We start from the raw sequence: 19869 nt of genomic DNA, 5'->3' as shown, positions 1-19869 counted from the left end.
TGATAGCAGAGTTCGATCGTGGCCCCATCAGTCGCAATTTACCCTCAAGTTTATCCTTCAATGTAGGAGATCAACTAGTAGACTTCATAATGGAATTTCGAATCCCATTTCCATCAAAAGGGAGCAAAAAGATATTTATATTACTGAATCAAGATAAAATTTAAATAACAAGAGAATATGTCATTGTCTTTGCTTCTCTGGGTAAAGAAATTGCCTCTACTTAAGAAACTTATGAGCTTCACCCAGTCAGATACTAAATTTTGTTATACATAAAACGCTTTTAGGTGTAATAAGGTGGATCTGGATAAGTATAGTCTTCACTATTATGACTTTTTAGTAGCAACGTATAAGATAAGACGATAAGAAGAAAGTATGACTACATGCTTTTGTTAGTATTGTTACAAAAAAAATTGAAGGAAAATGAAGTAATAATCTTAGGAAATAGTCAAGATCATCATAACTAATAGTGTATGTTGTACGAAGTACTTATGTAGTTTCTCCTAGCCTGGAAGTAATTCCTTATAAACATTTCCTTTTACGCCATTATAAGTTATAGTGGTTACAATTTATAACAGAGGAATCTGCCTTCTATCGATTTGCGATTAGTATGTCATGATTGAATGAGAATTTAATAACATTCGGCCAATAATTGCATCGCGGGCATTGTTATGCCCCAATACGGTACATAATCTTTTTTGTTTAAAGCTACATTATGTATATTAAAGCAAGAAATATCACATAAGGAGGACTGACGTAAAGACGATATCGCTGTAGTAAAGGGAAGTGTGGCTGTCACTCAAAAATACCAGGATCGATCAATGCTACTAAAAATGTTGGTATAAGTGACACTTCTAAAATTCATGAATGAATAAAATACATAAATTCTTTTTTTTCCAATGACGGTGGTACAATGCAGTCATCTGAAAATCTTATTTTCATCACGATTATGGAGAAAGAAAATTCTGTGTTACACTTGAATTTTAAAATGGTTATATGCACTTTTTTAAGGTGACTTACGAATTTGTTCATAATGAATTACAATAGGACCCCTGTAAATCGACTTCAGATTAAACTCGACATCAGTGCCATATCGATATCGATTTTTCTCAATTTCGTTAATTTATCATTAAATCATGGTTCACATAATACTCTCACTACCAATATAGGTTTCCTTATAAATACATGAATTGAAATTGTAAACATGTTTTATATTTTGTACTAAGTAAGATGTCACAATATGATATATGTATATTAAAAAAAAATACACTATAATAGTTTCCAAAACTACTAAATATTTATGATATAAATTGCCAAATAGGCTCAATTATAATTCCGTAATGATAGAAAACAAGTATCTAGGTTTCATTGTATTAAAAAGGCTTACTTAACACTCATTTACGTAGTCTCTTTGATGTTCAAGTTTCAATCTCTACCACTAACTGAACAGAAAGTATTAAACTGCAGGTACAACAGTATTAACCTTCTCTTTACGAGAATATTAATAATATCGATCAAAGCCATCGCGCCAGTGCTTCTAAGGAGTATACTGTTTGCTGCAAGCTCAAAGCTATTGTACGGAAGTATTAATAAAACTCGTCTGCCCATGCTGGAATTTTAACTGAAACAAGATTAAGCGGTAGATACTCTTAATGCTTTATAATCGCTCCGTGTGTTGAAGCCATAATTGGCTGCTGAAACAACGGCTCATCATTGAATCGCTGGCTTTGCATTCCAAATTAGATTCCAACAATAGATCGACCGTGAAACGCGAAATCTCTTGGGGAATCGTGTTAATTGATCGCGCGATGCCAGAAATAATGTCTACAATATGTCGTTCAGTAGTCAGTAATACTAACAATCTGGTCTAAGTGTGTTTATAATTTATTTTTTATCTATTTGAGGCTTTTTTGAGTCTTTTTTATGTTGAAATAGGTTGTCTGTTATATAGAAGGAATAATAGCTAGAATTTGTTAGTGTTCCTATTAAGATTGTAAAAACTGTTTAGTTCTTCGTAAATTCGAAATAAATTAATTAGTAAGTAATTAGTAAGTACACATTTACGAAACTGAATGCTAATTTGAAAATATCAAGCCAAAAAGACAAGTATACATAATACAGTATCGTAATATTATACATGGGTGCACATAGAACACTATGTTACTGAGACTGAGAATAAAAATTTACTCTGACACTCTCTCTTAAACAACAATTTCGTGCACCTACGGCCATCGTCGTTTATAGGTACAATTTTCACCCTAGATTATAGTTACCTACGTCTAATATCTACGCCACATTTTTTGTCCTTAGTATAAGCGACTTCTAATTTAAAAATTTTCAAATATTTGAATAGACAAAGATTTTCTAATATTTTCTAATATTAAAATACATCAATATCTAAGTATTCAAATTTTCAAAGATCATTCACTTGCTTCGACTTTCGAATTTTAATTTGAAACAGAACTGTCCTTAAAAGTTATAACTTTAATAAGACACCTGTATGTATAAATCAAATCAGGAAGTAAAACGTATAAAAATTAAAATAATAAAAATATTTTTACTATTCTTTTCTCAAGAACGTTTCATTTAGACATTGTCAGAGATAAATTACTTAAGATTGACTAATTAAGCAAATCTTCAAACTTTCCCTTGAACTCCTGAGAAAAGTACTTACAGTTGAGAAAAGCTTTCATCAAAATGTCGATAAATAACAAAGATCAATAGAATTCGAAAATATATGGGACACAAATAACGCCAATCGGGTGGAACGTTCCTGTTCTACTTAATCCAAAGTTTCCACTGCTTCACGATTCAAGTGGCTCGCGTGTGAACCTGGTATTAACATTAGTGTGAGCGGGATCCATAAATATATCAAAACAAATTTTCTCGGCATATCATGCACCAACGCACAATATCACGATTCGTTACTATTCGAGGGGCGAGATCATCTATTCCAGATCAGCTGCTTCTTCAGCTATCATTTGGGTATGGGCTGAGAGAGAAACCGATAGAAACGAGAATTCGATAGGGCATACTTGGAGAAAATGTACAGTGCATGTACGTGATACTGGATACGAACGAGATTTCGATTAGTGATACTCGGAGATAACGATTACTTAAATCGATCATAGCTTGTGGAGGATTAAATTCAGGTTTGATGCTTTGGCAGAAGCTGCTTAAGAGTTTATAAAAGCGAGCAATGTAAAATATAGATAAGAAAATTCAGTGTTTGAAATTTTTCCTGGATATGTTTCACTAACCATAAAAAACTTATTCTTTTAAATGCAAATTCTATGTCTACAATTTTTATATAATTTTGAAGAAATAATAGTAAAGACAAATGCTTACTGTTAAAATAAGGTGATGGCAATAATTTTCCCTGTTAGATATATAAAAAAATAACCGAAATCCTAACATTTGAGGGCTCATCACTAATTATCACCTTCCATCACATCCATTACATCTCGACTCTGCGAATGCACTACACACGTCGCCCTACAAATTGCAAAACTCATTTCGAATTCATTTCGAATGCGTGCAAATATCAAACGAGCTTTTAGTTTGAATTACTGTGAACTAACCTGTACAAGAACATCTCCTCAGCGAGCTTCTGCTGTTAGTTACTGCCGGGTCTAGCATATATGACTAAACTTCCGGCGAACTTCTAGAGCGATACACTCCAAGTTAACGCTTACAAGAAGATTTCAAGCGACCTAATGCTACGAAGTTTAAGGAAAAATCGTTTGGAAGCGCGATGCTACGAGCTGACTACGAGAATTCATTCTTCGAATCACCTTGAGATTGCTAAGTCAAGATTAACCATTCGAGAAGCTGAGCTTCGAGAATATCAGTCAAAGAACTTCGAACAGAAAATGCCAACTGAGAATGAAGTCTGTTGGTTTATTAAGAATAATAGGAGGACTTCTTCCTAATTTGAGCCCATTTGGAATAGATAGTTAGGTCTTGAGAATTGTTGGTGAAGTTGATTATCGAGTAAGATATACAGGGTGTTTAAACGACAGGTGTCAGAAACTTTAAAGAGTGATTCTACAAGGTAAGATAAAACGAAAATGAAGACAAGAACTTTAGAGACTTGAAGATTTGAAAATTTTAGGACTGTAGTTCAAAGAAATTGTAACTCTGACAGGATTCTTATATTCTCCATAGAACTCTTATAAAAATAGTAAGAGTGTCATAAATGCTACTTCACAATGCACTACAAAGAAAAATATATCAGTTCATGTAATTTTTAAAATTTAATATTATTAAATCAACTATCCAAGCGACCCACTTCAAATACTTTATGCAGCCATCTAAAAACATCTCCCCTTTTTGCTCACGAAGGAACAAATTTAACTCCCAAATGCCTGCATCTGAAAAAATGGATCTATTCTATAAATGCAACTAAGCTCTTCGGAATGGAGGGAACCGAAACTTTTTGTTCGCGAAGGAACAAATTTAACTCCCAAATGCCTGCGCCCGCGAAAAAGGACCTGCTCTGTAAATGCAACTAAGCTCTTCGAAATGGAGGGAACTGAAAGTTCATCATTTCTTGCCCCGATCGACAGACGCCTCTATTCCCCGGTTAATTTACATCGATGCACGACAGAACTTTCCCAGCGCCCGAGGTGGTGCCCACCGCAAAAACAGATGGCAACTGCTGCAATTCCGTCAAATGAAACACGGTTAAAAGCGTCCAGGCGATTTACGAAAGGCGCGAATAGAAGAGCCTCGAAACCGTCTCGGTTGTTCCGTTCCTTTATTTTCTACAGCTGGCAGATTACTTCGGCGATATTCGGGCCGATCGATGGAAATGCACGCGAAAGCTGCATTACGTGCCACCATTGAAATAAGAGGAACTCGTGTTACAGCGACACGCTAAGCAGTTCTAACTAACGTTGAACCTTTCCTAGTATACGTCCGCTCCAACTGAACCCCGAGAAAGTTCGGTTACCCTGGCCGCCTCCGGATGGGATTAGATCGAGAGATTGCTGTTTATAACTTACTTTTAAAAGGGCTAACCGGACGTCGGGGAAGAGCCTCAGAGATAGTGAATGATAGTTATCTATGGTGTGGTAGCGAACATCTCGAGGAAACGCTGTTTTTCTGAGCGTATAGAGTGTTCCAAGAAATAAGCGATAAGTATTCACAACGTTCTTTCGAAGACTCTAGAAATCAAGAAGAGTACAGTAGAATTTCGCTTAACTGGATCACAATTATTCTAAAACTGTTTTTATTCTAGATTAATATTATGGGATCTTATAATAGGAGTAAAATGGAAGACTTGAACTATGATTTATTATTACTCTATTGGATATAATAAAACTAGGCGTTAAAAGAGTGCTTTGAATTTAACTGTCGCATTAAACTGGTAAATCGATGTCATATTGTATGAGGTAAGGTATCTATTTTATATCAGCTAACACATTATGTGGCTACTCGTAATGATTCATAAAATAAATGTTACTTGCTGTTAATGAACTGAAGAAGTAGCTGGCTGTATAGAATAATAAGACTGCATTATATGTTTGAACAGTCATTCATTTAACAGGTTGTCCTATTTTGTTATTTTTTAGTAGAGCGGAAAAACAAATGTGATGACACATTTTTTAACATTGTACTTGAAGTATTTGTACTATTAAATCTTCCAAGAACCTTCTAATCCAAAAAATTTCTACTTGCTAAATTAGTTAATGTTTTCATAATATTAAACTAATTAGAAAAAATATACAGGGTGAGTCATGCAGCTGTATTACCTGAATCTTCTTGTAAATTATTTATTGCATAAAAAAGTGTTTCAAACTGAAGTTGTTTAGTATCCAGAGTATGTTTGTTCAGTATATGTAGTTCTCTCTATACCAAATAACTTTTGTTTGAAATATTTTTTCATGCAACAAATAGTCTACAAGAAAATTTAAATGATACATTTGCGTGACTCACCCTGTATAATACATTTACCTACAATTTATAATACAATCACGAATAAATACAATTCTAATAGTTTATCAATTCTTGAATTAATTAATATATTTTCGGATAAGCAATACTATGTATCCTTACTCTACAGAATGTGATAAAGTACATTCAGTAGAATTTATATTATGAGAAACTTGTAATTCCAAGAGTACTTATAGAATTAATTAACATTTAATACCTTTTTAGATCAGGTAAATTTCTGATAATAAAGAACACTTGCAGTACATTACTAAACATATGCTGATAATTCCAAGAATGAACAAGAGACATAAAAGTGATGAAAGAAAGTTCCTATACTGTAACAAGCAGTACAGTGCTCCAGTAATTCATAAAACTTCAAAGAAGTACTTAAAATGGATTATAAAAGTGTTTAAAATTAGATCGTATATGAGATATGAACACATTACATTACACAGGGAATGTGTAGCTGAGTGAGCGAGTTTGTAACGAGAATTAATAAAATACAAAACTGCTTATAACTCGAAGGAAATTTCAAGTAGGACAAGCGTTTATATAAACTTTTTCCATTATATTTGTATTTCAATGTACCCTTGACGTTATTTCCACATGTTATGAATCACTTCATATATTTTTTCACTTGTTTTCAAATTTGTACTAAATGCGAAGCTGCTATAAATCGAGTAAAAGAAAACAATTTTAATGCAATTTACTTTCATAATACAAATCGTAGCTAAATGTTACTATGTTATCAGACATAGTCAGATAAATACTATCCAATGCTTCAACTTCAACACAAATTACACAAGCATATATTATATTCGAATATTCACGAGTACGAATGAACTGAACTCTCCAATATTTAATATACACCAAGCTTCTTGTGCAAATTCGTTTGCATACCATCCCTATTATAAATTTTTTTATAACTGCTTTTAAAAAGGGACGTCAGAATATTACGTACAAAATATTAAAGGACTGCCACTTAATATAATTTTAAACACCACCCCCTACTAACTTCATCTTAAACAATGTTTATCGACCTGACTATGCACCGAATATAAACTGAAATTTTCCAGTACATGCATATGCATTTTCCAACAACGAAGTTACACCACCTTGCTTGTAATTAAACCATTTTTACACGACAGATATTTTAAGAACCGTCGTATTATAAATACAAGCTTACATATCTGAAAGTTACACACTTGCAGCCTTCTACTATAAAAAAATATTTTTTCATATAATTTCAGAGCCACAAAAAAATTACTAATTGAAGTAATTAACACGATCTTGAAGTGATCACAATCTCGCAAATATAAAAGACAACCATCGATCTATTTTGATTCGATGCATTAATTACTACTATATTATTAGCTCTGAAAATTTTTCATGCATTATAAATCATGTTACGTCAATTTTACTTCGATCAACATGTTATTAAGAATAACATAATGGCGCTGAAAAGTAATGCATCACCGTATTTACAATGTTTATTCTGAAAAATGCAGGTGCACACCATAAATACATTTTTAAAATGCAGTTTTAAAAGCTGCAGATAAAAGGGCAACTCCCGTGTGACGGTTCGCAGTGTATCACTCCGTATAAAATTTCGCGGCAGAAACTCGTTGCTGGTGTCATGTACCTATCCCACTTCACAACGGGTCTTAACTCAACAACAAGATTAATTATTTTGTATTCCTCCGTGTTTCCCTTTCTGCATTTTTTCTGTGCCCCATATATTTTCATCAGAGCTCAGTTCCGTAAAATATCGTTTCACAGTGTACGCACGAGGAATGAGTAATGGTTGTTGGCGCTTATTCATTTTCGTGTGCGGTGCAACCGCAACGTTTGTCGTCTGTTAAACGTTTTATATAAATATATCATATTTTTTAAGCCACTAAAGACCGTATTTGTAAATCATGGGGAGGGACGCGCGCGGTCAATGCGCTCGAACGATCGAAACATGTCACCGACATTTTTCGATGAAAAAGATTCTCGCCAGAGTTCACGTTCGATAGAATTTTATGGCTCACTGTAAGCAAAGTCGAGTAAGTATTAGTACTGTGTACTATAAAATAATTTAGAGATTTTTCTGTCATTTTCTGCAAAGTAGCAACCTATAGTCATGGTCATTTTTAAAAATTTTCTTTTTTTTTTTCATTTTATTATAAGCCCTCAAAGTCTTGAACCCTTCTTTTTCAACACCCTGTATCCTTTTGTCGCGGAGTGTACTTCTCTATTAGACTTGTCTGTCACGCGACAGTCACTCATCCCTTCTACTCACGGTTGTCTCTAAATAGTACAAGCTGGAATACGCGATATAGCAACATCGTATCAGTTCGATAAAGTTGCTTCTGTATATGGTTTTCGTAAATTATTTAAAGATATTTGAGCAAAACGAAAATTTACTATCGATAATGTTTTCAAATTTTTTCGTGAATCTGAAAGCTTGAAAAGACATTTCAAGACAAATAATGTAACACGTTCACATTAGTCATATTTCCCCGAATCATTTGCATTCAAGCCATTTGAATTCAAGTAACTTGACTAATCTGAATATGTGTATACAGAATAGAAACATGAAGGGATACTTCAAGTCACTTAAAACGACACGTTCACATTGGTTCAATTACCCCCAAATCACTTGCATTCAAACTCGAATTCAAGTAACTTGACTAATCTGAACCAGACTTAAGCAACGCAAAAAGAACAGCAAAAATGAAGTTATCACTTCTTACAGTCTGCTCCCAATGTAAAAGCTATTGCAATCCAATCCAAATAAGACAAAATGACTTCACCTAGAACAGTGTATGGGAACTACTCAAAGGCTAGGTCCTGCGTGGATGATAAAACGCGGATACGCGAGAGTTGCCCTAGGTCCCGAGGGCTATAAAGAACGCTTTATGAGGTTTCGAAATGAATAGTGCCGAGTTTAATTCGTCGCTGTTTCACGGTTCTCGTTACTTTGACCACGATTCACCTTGGACGTGAGCTTACTTTCAAACGAAAGGTAATTCTTGAAAACGCTCACATGCTCCCTCCTCTGGCTTCCAGGAGCACGTGGCACGTACGGTCGACGATCATGAGAAGCGATCTCGTGTCTGGCTTCGGGGAGCACTTAGCTTTTAATGTATCTGCGGCTGGTGGGCGTGCTGTTTGGAGAATTGAACCGGGAAACAGGTTTCGGTCAGGTTCGCGACATGTTATATATGGTAAACAGACTGAAGAGGCTTTCAAGGAAGTACGACGAGGGTTGCGAAGAAAAGGGTCAGGTTGTAACAGGGCTAACGTTGAATCATCGGAATTGACTGGCGGGTGAGATGTTCCTTGTGTACTCGTGATTTCTGTAGCCTGCGAGGGAATCGCTTGATCTTGGCTTATCGTTGAGTTGTCTATAGGGTGGGCTAAATTCACTTTTTCGTTTTCAGAAATTGGATATTTTGATTTTAATCTTTCTTCGCGATTTTGTCTTTGCAAAGAATAGAACTTAACTGAACAAGCATGTTTTGGCTTGTGTCACTTTTGAGATACAATATATGTCGGTAGTCAGATTTCAGTTATCTAAATGATGGATTCTATACTCTCTTAGGGTTTGATTCGTATTTGATGAACATGAAATTTTCAATAAAAGTAATTTCATCCACAGAATGAATTACTAAATCCAAGAATACTCTGAGATCTAGTTAGTTGAAAAGAGACTTAACTGGTTGTTTCGTTAGACTCGACGACTTAACTGTCACACCTTAAAGTAAAGAATTCCCTAAAGAATTCACCTCCCCTCTCCCAACCCTGTAACATTGTTCTAATAGTATAATCAAATTAGTGAATTAAAATCAAGCTTTCAGAAGCCAAGCTAGATGAACGTGATTTTTATACAATTTTTATCTTATCACTCAAGCAAGTGATTAGTGATCAACTCTTCAAAAATGCAAAAAACTTCTATCCATTTGCAGTAACTAGAAAACCCAGGTCAGATGCAGCAGTGGCAGTAGTATAAGACGTTATATCAGACACTATGTATATCCTTAAAAATATTTTTCATTTTCGTCTTACTATCACATTTAGAGTAACCTCTTAAATTTCCTTCCAGCACTATCAGAACACCCTGTACTAACGTGCAAAATCACTGTTTAAGCTTTCTGACACCTGTTGTCGAACACCCTGTATACCTATGTATTTGCATACCTTTAGTTAAATTCTAAAATACATTATTTACAACATCGTCAGTCTATTCTACTTTCTTTTTATTTTGTTCCGTCTGGTCATTCCAAATTCAGAATACAGATCAGGCAAGTGTCACGAGCATAGGTAGAATCATAAATGGACGTTTCACGAATTGATTCGAATCATATGGATAGTTAACGGTGTCGTGGCTCGAGGGAACCGCTACAGGCAGGAAAATTACGGCCAGTTGAAACGAAGGGGTGAATTGCGAATTCCCAGAACTTAACGACGGTCAAATCGAAGTTCACTCTCTGTATGATAGGAGCGACCGTTATCGCGGCGGCACGACAAAGAAAATGACGAAGCCGCGTTTCGTGTGCGATTCGTGGTCACGATCGAGCCTTCCGTGACTTGGCCACGTTAATTAGCGCTTTACTAACCTTAAGAGTTCGAGCTTCGTTGGAATTGCTGCCCGCTAGGTTTCCATAGTATAAACTTCGTACGACACCTTGAACGAACAACCTGTGAATACGATCATAACGATTCCATTCGCGAAGCAAGTTCCGTGTAACAGATGGGACGATAGGTCGATGTGGCTGACGTCTTCTGATAGTCAGAATGAGGGTAGTTAGAGGATGCAAGATTGAATCATAGTTACGAATTAAACCAATTATAGAATGTCTGAGTCCACAAAATGCGAGTCGAAGAAAATGAAATGCTACCACGTAAGTTATAACTTGTTCAAATAATTATTCTAGTATCGTATGGATACCCTAGGTATTATCCTAAATATATTGATTCAGTATATTTAGACATTTAATTGGACATCTAACTGGATAAGTAAATGTATTCACAAGTAATGAGACTTAAACTGTTACTAGAAATGTACGCACAAAGCAAAAATGCAACAATTTTAATAATCTAGCCTATCTAATATACTCTCAGTTTTGTCTATTGTAGTAAGTAGAGTAGTATTAACTACTTTGTTTTACTAAAGTATTATTACACTTCTCTAAAGATGTTTCCTAGTTTGTTGAAAAAGACTTACATTATAATTAAGTGTATATTGCATTTTATCTTATGCAACTAAATGTTCGATCATTAAATGAAGTGTTATGAAGTTTCCTACATTTTCAAATATTATGCTTATATTGTGCATTGTTTACTGAATATCCAATGTGGTACATTTTTTCTACCAGCTTCATATAGAGTGAATTGTAAAGAACAGAATAACTCAAATATTTCTATTACAATTGGAGACAGGAAAGTTCTACTGTAGAAGGACGATGTCAAGGTGACTTAGCGACATCGGATGCTATGATTTGGAATGACCTTGATGCTCAGAAAGTGATCAGGAAATAACAACTTTCCGATGAAATGGATGCACAAGACCTAATCATTAATACAGTACAACTTCGCTCTGTGACATTTGCTTCCATCTCCAACCTCCTAATAGAGTTAAGGTGCCCTATTTCTCGTGACTCACCCTGCATGTAGTAGAATATTGCTAGAATACTGTATATGTAGAACGTCTATAATTATTATTAAACAGTTGAACAGTAAATTCTTTCTACATTTACACATCTTTAAAAATTTAAGCTCCGAGTAATTACGTCTACCACTTTAAGAATTATTATAGATAATTACAATTATAGTTATTTTAAGTAATTATATCTGTTACATATTGTTTAATATTTTATTATCTTTGAGGCGTGACATAAACGTACGTTCGTCCATTTCAAAGAATAGGAATACTAAGGATTACTAAAGAAGTAATCATAGGAACATTAAGGAAGATTCCTCGAGTTGACCAATCGAAAAATATTAAATTCAACCTATCTTCTTTCTACACAAAATTCCCAAAAAGTATTTATTGTAGTATAAAGCTTTGAGTTTGATATTAAGAAATCTCTAGCTGAACAATTTTTCTAAAATAAATATGTAAGAATTGTGGGTTCCATAGGAAGAAGTATGGGTTAAGAACACCTCATTAAATTTCCACACGACTGATCAGGGTCCAGTATCCCTAGAATTCATACCTCGACCTACATCATTAGAAGATATTGATTAAGAATTCACCTCGACGAGAAAGGAAAATGTGAATGAACTCGTATGAACAAATGCTACCTCTGCAAATTTTTGTATTCGATGAAAATTCCTCTTTCCTCCGCGGAATGCGGCGAAGTTCCGAGCAGGGGCTTTACCTCTGAGCTATTTTTTGAAAGTACATTTCACTCAGAGGAATTTGTCGAGGCTCATCGCCATCAAAGCTCGGTGAGGCTCGGGTTTTATTTCGACTGAATCTCCCCGAGGTCGAGGCGGGAAAGAGTTGGGAAAGCCGTCTTTTTTTCATTAAACGAAATCCAAGAATAATGTTTCGACCACGGAATGACCGATAAAATTCGCGGGGATTGCGTTTCAGTAGCTTTCGTAGCTGTTCCATCCTACAAGCAGGAGCCCTATAATTTTGGCGGTAAGTCGGTCAGTCGCGATTCAACTGATATTTACGTAGACAGAATATATCTTGTTTGCGGAATTACGTGCTCACTGGGTCATCGAACGTGTGATTTAAACGTTCCAATTCCTCGCGTGGCTTCCCTTGCTATGCTTCTCGATGGGAGAATTTTAATTCGCGAGATTTCTGAGAGACCATAGGGGAATGGAACTCTCGCAAAAATGCACTCGGATTTGGGGAGTCGGAAACTCTTTTCCTAAATCAGGATTTATCTATGTGAGTTCTGTTGGAAGTCTGTGTTACATAGAGAGAATCTTTACGTTCTCCTTTCTTTGAAATAGTATGGAAAGTTTTGGAGAAAGCAAAATGGATTCGGTTGGTAAAGTAAATGAAATGAAATTAATAAAATATGTCACGAGAAATTGATATGGTACATGTACATCACATATACAGGGAAAATTTAATGTGTCTAATAAGCAACCCTTAGGTGAAATTGTTATATCTAAGAGCCATTTCTGGAAGTGACTAAATTAAACAGAAATGCACTTTTTCACTGTTATGAATTATTTTTTATAGTAAAATCATAGTAACTTCATTATAATATACAGTAGAATCTTCATTAGTCGCTTGAAGACTAAATTAGAAGATCTATTTTTTTAATGCCTTATTTTACTAACTTACTGTATACTACTATACTATATTATTAACATTATACCAACAAAGAGTTAAGAAAAATTAATTTCAAAATTCATTCTTCCAATAAAGTTGAGATCTTGCCTAGAATTACTTCTTGTACCTCATTTATTATTTTATGCTCACATATTTTTTAATTTTATAAAAAATCCATATGTTTAACTTGCATGTTTGTTTCTTAATTGAGTTTTGACTATTTTTATTCAATTTTACGTAAAGGTTTAATTTACGCAAGAGTAATAAAAAAGAATCCTTTTTCGTAAACTAAAGAACTCGTTGCTCTAGTACATTTTTTGCAACTTTTCTTTGTTTGATTTTTTTTCTGAAGGGTCACTTGGATCATGCATACCGTCGAGTTTAGTCGTTGCGATGACCAGAAGAACAAACATGCAAGGCAAATTTCGAGCCTTATCCTGTCACTAATCTCGTACACCCGCACCACTGGCTACTACCCACGTTCCACGACTAGTTACTCTGCCCTTCCTATGTACTCTGGATTTCAAGATAATATTCTGGATTTCAATCCGACCATCTGACGTTTAAACAGCTCGCGCTAGAAGTCAGACTCCCGTTTTATCTTGAACTATTTACACTGTGAAAACGAAACCTGAAATTCTTAAAATATGGAGAATGTTTTCATTTCATTAATATTAGAACTTGGAACATTTGTGATTATTCTATGAATTTAGGAAGCTTTCCTTTTCTTTTCTAAACGTACTCTCAATGATGCACACAAAATACATAAAAACCACTTGTTGCTGAAGTTAGTAACTGGTAACTTCATTTTTAATACTTAAATTTCGAATGCTTCAGAAGTAATATACAGGATGTTCGAGAACAGGTAGCAGAAACTCCAAGAGCCGATTTTACATGCTAAGATAAGACAAAAATAAAGAATGAGGACAATGTGTTTAAAGCTTCGTTTAAGAATTATTAGTTGTTGAGAAAATGCCCAAAATACATATGGAATGTGTCTGACTCGGGACTTATTCTACTAACTTCAGTGTGTCTGACCAAATTAATACATATTGACAGGAGAATGTCTCGAGTCAGACACATTTCATATGAATAATAGATGTCTGCTCATCACTTACTAGGGAATAATTACCAACTCTGAAATGAAACCTCAAAAGCAATTTTGTCATTCTTCATTTCGTTCTACTTTGACATGTAAAATTTGACTTCAACATTTTTGACGAACTCTATACTTGTTTAATAGAGTGTATTAAATTCTGAAACGTTCTCATGCACTAAGACTTTTCATACTTTTCAATATGCTCTCTCTTTAATCATTTCTGGCAATGTTTTGGCTCATTAGAATCAGACTTGGACAAGATTAAAGTATAATACTTCCTCACAGAATGTTAGAAGATTCCTTAGACATCACAAAAAATTGTATTGAACAACAGTTAAATTACATTTCAGTCCCATTAAGCTTCACGGACCAGAATGTTTTCATCTATGTCTGTTTTAAAGATAAACAACTTTTACATTTTTTTGACAGAGACAATAATATGAAGAATTGAAAAACTACAAGAATGTTACGAAAAGAGGGAAAACAGCACGTAAAAATTTTAGACGAGTTGTGCAACGTCACGGTGCTTTTGAACTTTTCACTACAATAAGTGCTAGAATTGCAATTCATTTTCTTGTGAGCACAGCTCCGATCGATGAAGTAAATTTGCATTTGTTGCCATTATAATGCCCTCATGAAGAACTTCTTTACATGCTGTGCAGATTCTCTACTTTAAACATTCCATGTTTACAATAGGAGCAGTTTAAACTATGTTTTATAACAACCCTATAGGAAAAAGTCGTATGAGAAAAACTGAGCTAATACGAGGACAAACCTAACATTCTAGGAGACGTAGTTTAGTGTCAGTTAGTAATGTGAATCTCTTATTTAATTACATTTGGTATTATATCTAAAAGCAATGTCCTGATACATGGCGAGGCAACATAATATGTATTGATTTTGTATATATAAAACTTTGTCTTTATCTTATCCTTATTTACCACAGAGACACTTTAAAAACGTTTTAAAGATATTCAAAAGAGTCCTAAAACTATTTAAGAATCGTCCAAATTACGTACGTCTATAAGACGTTCAAACAAAAAATAGCCACGTGTCTTTAAGACGTTTCATGGACATAAATTTCGAAAGTCCTCAAGACGTATGCTGTTGGATGTTCTGAAGACGTCCAAATTATATCATAGCACGTCCAGACATAAAATGGACATAAAATAGATGCCTTCAAGAGATCGTGTGCTATCAGCACAGTAGATGTGTGCTTAAGCTCAAACAATAAACATTAAGGATCGACTAAAATACTGGCGAGCACCCTATGGATTGCCAGCTGAAATCCTAGGAACCGACAAAGCTAGATACCCTATCGAACCGCCGAACATTTTCCCCGCCCAGGAGGTGGCTTCAACTAAAAAGAAGCTACAAGCGGTACCAGTTACGTGACTGAACCCAGACGGGACGTATTTCGCGTAAGCAGGTTCCGATGAGCCGCCTAGCTGCCGTAACACACAAATTTCCAGCTTACCCATAGCTCGTGACAGCCGATTGGCATTTTCGGCCGTGCATCCCGCGGCGTTATTAAATCCCTTCGGCTGCGAAGATACGACATCTAATCGATCGCGTCTGCTCCTCTTTGGCCCATGATAAGAGCCAATCGCGCGGAACACCCTCTGCTCCGGTACGTCCAATTTACATGTCCGTTGCTCGTTTTACATGATAATAGCGACCCCGATCGATCCGCGATATCCCCGTGAACGCGTCCACCAAGTATGCCGAACAGTAATTCAGCGGAAAAACGACGTCTCGATGTCAGAGTATCGACGATACGTCGCCATCTGTGGCAACTGACTTCCCTCGCTCATCCCACACTGTGAAGCTTCGCCAGGGTACGTGAATTTATGAGAAACTATGAATACCCGAACTACTATGACTCGACGAGACCTTTTCGTATAATTTACAGCCTCTCGCGTTGCCGTCGAACCGTCACGTGGGTGTTCCCTGTTCGCTGCGAGACGGGCTTAATTCAGGCAAACATCTCCAACGACGTGGCGGATCGTTCCTCTCAGGGTAATGCATCGGGGAAGCCTGGAAGCACAAAGAATAATATTGTTTCAGAAATTGGTTCCACGGTTGGCACGGTTGGTGATGTATAAGGGCGTCATGAGGATTGGGAATAGGATTTGATGGGTGAGTGGGATGATTGTTGCACGTGGGGGTGAATTGTGGGCGAGTAAAATATTTATTCGTTCGTTTAATTATTTTATTTTGTTTTCTTTCTCGCTGATGCTTTATGGGGGGAAAAATAACGTGCATCGTGAAAATAACTGTTCCACACTTAAAACATATTGCACAGGTACTGGCAGATCTTTCAATAGATAGGGGCTTCCGATAGGAGTTTTAAGATGCAGTTTTTAAGTTAAGTGGCTTGCAAATTAGAAAATTCAGAAGGTTTGTTTTTATAGTGAACTTCAATTTATTCAAAATTCTGTATAGAAAGCAATGTCTGGATTCCAGAGCCAAAGTGTGACACATAAATTATATGGAAAAACAGTGGACTTAATACACTCTGGATCTGTGATTCAGATATGGATTAAATGTCCATTATTACTCCACTTTTTTGAATATGAATATGGCGAAACATTTACAGTTAATGAGGAGCACTGACATGAGACCTTAACTGAAGAGGGATGATCAACTTTTGGTGATCAGAATTAAATCACATTGATTTGGAGGATGTGCAGTCTCTGTAAGACAGTACATGTCATACTACAGGCAAACGATCACTTTATTGTAGTCGAAGTTCGATATCAAAACTATATCACGAAGCAATATAAACTCTCCTTCAACATTATGCAATTTTTTGCTACTGAACTACTTTCTTTGAAGCTGTATAAAAAGCAAGGCGAAAGAAATCGATCGCGTTAGTCATGTGATTGAAGTATAATTAATCCTCAGATGTCGTTAGAAAGTTTGAAAGAAGAATCACTTCGTGTGAAGAGGTTCACGGGGGCCATTTGGTTGCTGCTGTTTTTCACACTTAATTATGTCTAATAAATCAAAGTTTATATTGGAAAAAGATTTCTGAATTAATGTCCACTTTACTCTGAGAAAGTATCACAGAATCCTTATTGAAAGATCCTCTATACGGGGTGTCCCAGGAGGAAGCCGAATAACTTTAATATCGTGAACTTACATCATTGAATTTATGCAGACATGATAAAACTGTAGTTATCAGAAATTACAAACGGTAGTTGTTGCACTCCCGTAGTGTTCTTAATTAAAAACTGATCGTCTACTCTTCAACATGCTGAATTAATTTTATACCAGGCAGTTAATATTTTGCTCTCCAATGCACAGTTGGAACCCTTGGAGTGCAAAAAATTAATAAAGGAAAATAGATAATATTTTCCAGTGTCCTCGGTTTGTTAATTAATGTATTTCTGCTAGATTTAAAAATAACTTTTTTCACTTTTTGTTGAATGAACATTTGCCATAAATCACAGTTAACGATCACAGTCGATACCAGTTTAGTAACACTTTACCTTCTGAGAGCCTATTAATAGATTTATAATAGGCTTCGCCCTATTAGCAAGTACTTACGAAACTTTAGTACGTTCTTTCCAAATATCGACATACTCGGGAGGATATTTGCCTATGAATAATCAATATGCTGACAATGGTATTATTCTCCTTATTATAAATTGTTAAACATAACCAAAAAAGCCATTCTATTTGTCGATTTTTCAATACTTGGAAATGGAAGTTTCAACTGATTGGTGAACTATTCGACTTACAAATTGTAAGTGGAAAAAATATGCTTCTTCAAGATTGATTACACTTTGTGAGACTTCTGGATACTGTATCAGGTAATGGAGATTTTTGGTAAAATTAATTACGGTTTCCACGCAATAATATCTATTTTGTTAAATATATAACCACTTCATGGTTATGACTTTTCTACATGTTATGTTGTTTGAAAAAGGGATCAATTTGATGGTACACAAGAGCGACGAATTAATTAAAAACGCTTGACACTGTTGTTGAACAGAATACGTCGCAATATCTCTCGGATGAGACTTTTCGTGCGAATTTAACTCTAATCTTGTTCATCGTGCTTACGTTTACGAGGCAATAAAATGAGGGTTAATTTTCTACATAAATACACTAATTGTCACAAAAATCGTAATCCACGTATTTTTCTTAAGACAATTATAGCAATATTAGAACCCTCCTATATTTCTTTGTAAATAAAATTTTATATGTATAACGTTCCAATGAAAAATTGTTTACAATGACAATAAAACAAAATAAAGAGTGATTTAATTCTACAGTAATGACACTTATGTAAAATAATTTATGTTATCAAATAATGTAATATAAAACAGTAATTTTCCTATGAATTTTTCAATTTCTATGAAACTCTAAACATAAGCTTTCTAAGTGAAACAAGTATCGAAAGGATTATTGTTCAATATTACTGCGATCAGTTTGCTTTTAGGTCAAACGTGGTACAAGGAAAAAATATTAAGTGATAATCCTCAAGCTTTAGCTGATGCCATGCTCGACACGTTTCCTGAATTTTTCTCTCGAACGCAAGCCAAGCAGATTAATAGAGAAAAGTGGGCAGCACATGATAAAGAATCTCCTAAATCTGACGAGAACATTCTCCAGATCGACGTCTCATCTATTCCACTGTAATGATAGATAATTCTGGACCCGATTCGTGTCTGACTCCTAAGCTAATCGCTATTAGACATCGTCGAATATCGCCAGTAAGCATTGGATTCAATCAACAGATGTCAGGATTAATTCGTCATGTTGCGGTCGAAGTTACGCCAGATTACCAAAAGGCCAGTGGTCTTGAACCACCGTGCTCAAAATAATTCAGAAACCCTGGTTTCATCAGTGAATCGTAATTTTACAATATTTAATGCACTCTCTTCAAACATAGAATTCAGATCCACCGAAAAACGGCCGATCGGGATGTATTTAATCATTCAACACCTTACTGATTCCACAGTCGTAATGTGGCGATCAGTTTATAATAAATTCCATGAATAATAACGTCTGTGGGCTGATGATAATACGCGCCGACGCGATAACATCGTTTGAATAATTCAGCCAAAATTTTATTCCCAACAGGTGAACGATGCCGCGGACGCGTTTCGCTGCGGCTTTACATTCGAGTAGTTTACTTCGCGGTGAGTGGTGTAGCTAACCGATTTCCGCGACGCATTCGCGTTTACAGTGCAAGCGTCGTCGGAAGTGGATCACGTGCCTCGAAAGACTACTTCCTCGAGTCCTCGACATCCCTCCATCAGCTCAGATCATCCTGGCTCCCTTTTCTGTTCGCTTCCACAGGGGCTGGAAGGAGAGTCTCTTTCTCTATCTCCTTCTTTCCCCTTTCCCCCTTTCTCACTTTGATTACGCCAGGAACGCACGACCAGAAACTGCTTTTAGGTAGGAGCACGTCGTCACAAAGAGTTCAATGGCCAGGTCATTGTCATATGATACAAAGTCGCCAGTTACTCAGCTTCTTATATTACTTTCCTTCTACTCACGCTGAGCCACCCTACATCTTATGGGATACGTCTTG

At 35.6% G+C, this 19869-nt stretch overlaps 1 protein-coding gene across 2 annotated transcripts in view; it reads right to left on the bottom strand.

The window, feature by feature from the left end:
- 5-ht7 (5-hydroxytryptamine receptor 7) overlaps nt 1-19869 on the bottom strand; it is a 218906-nt gene that overhangs the window by 142095 nt on the left and 56942 nt on the right. For both annotated transcript variants that reach the window (XM_076393389.1, XM_076393390.1), the window contains exon 2: nt 15799-16358. The gene's annotated coding sequence lies outside the window, so the exon portion shown is untranslated. The remainder of the gene's footprint in view (nt 1-15798; nt 16359-19869) is intronic.

Source organism: Calliopsis andreniformis, chromosome 3, assembly GCF_051401765.1.
Source record: "Calliopsis andreniformis isolate RMS-2024a chromosome 3, iyCalAndr_principal, whole genome shotgun sequence".
NCBI lineage: Eukaryota > Metazoa > Arthropoda > Insecta > Hymenoptera > Andrenidae > Calliopsis > Calliopsis andreniformis.
The sequence above is the reverse complement of the archived record's forward strand: the minus strand, read 5'-3'. Positions and strand labels throughout refer to the sequence as shown.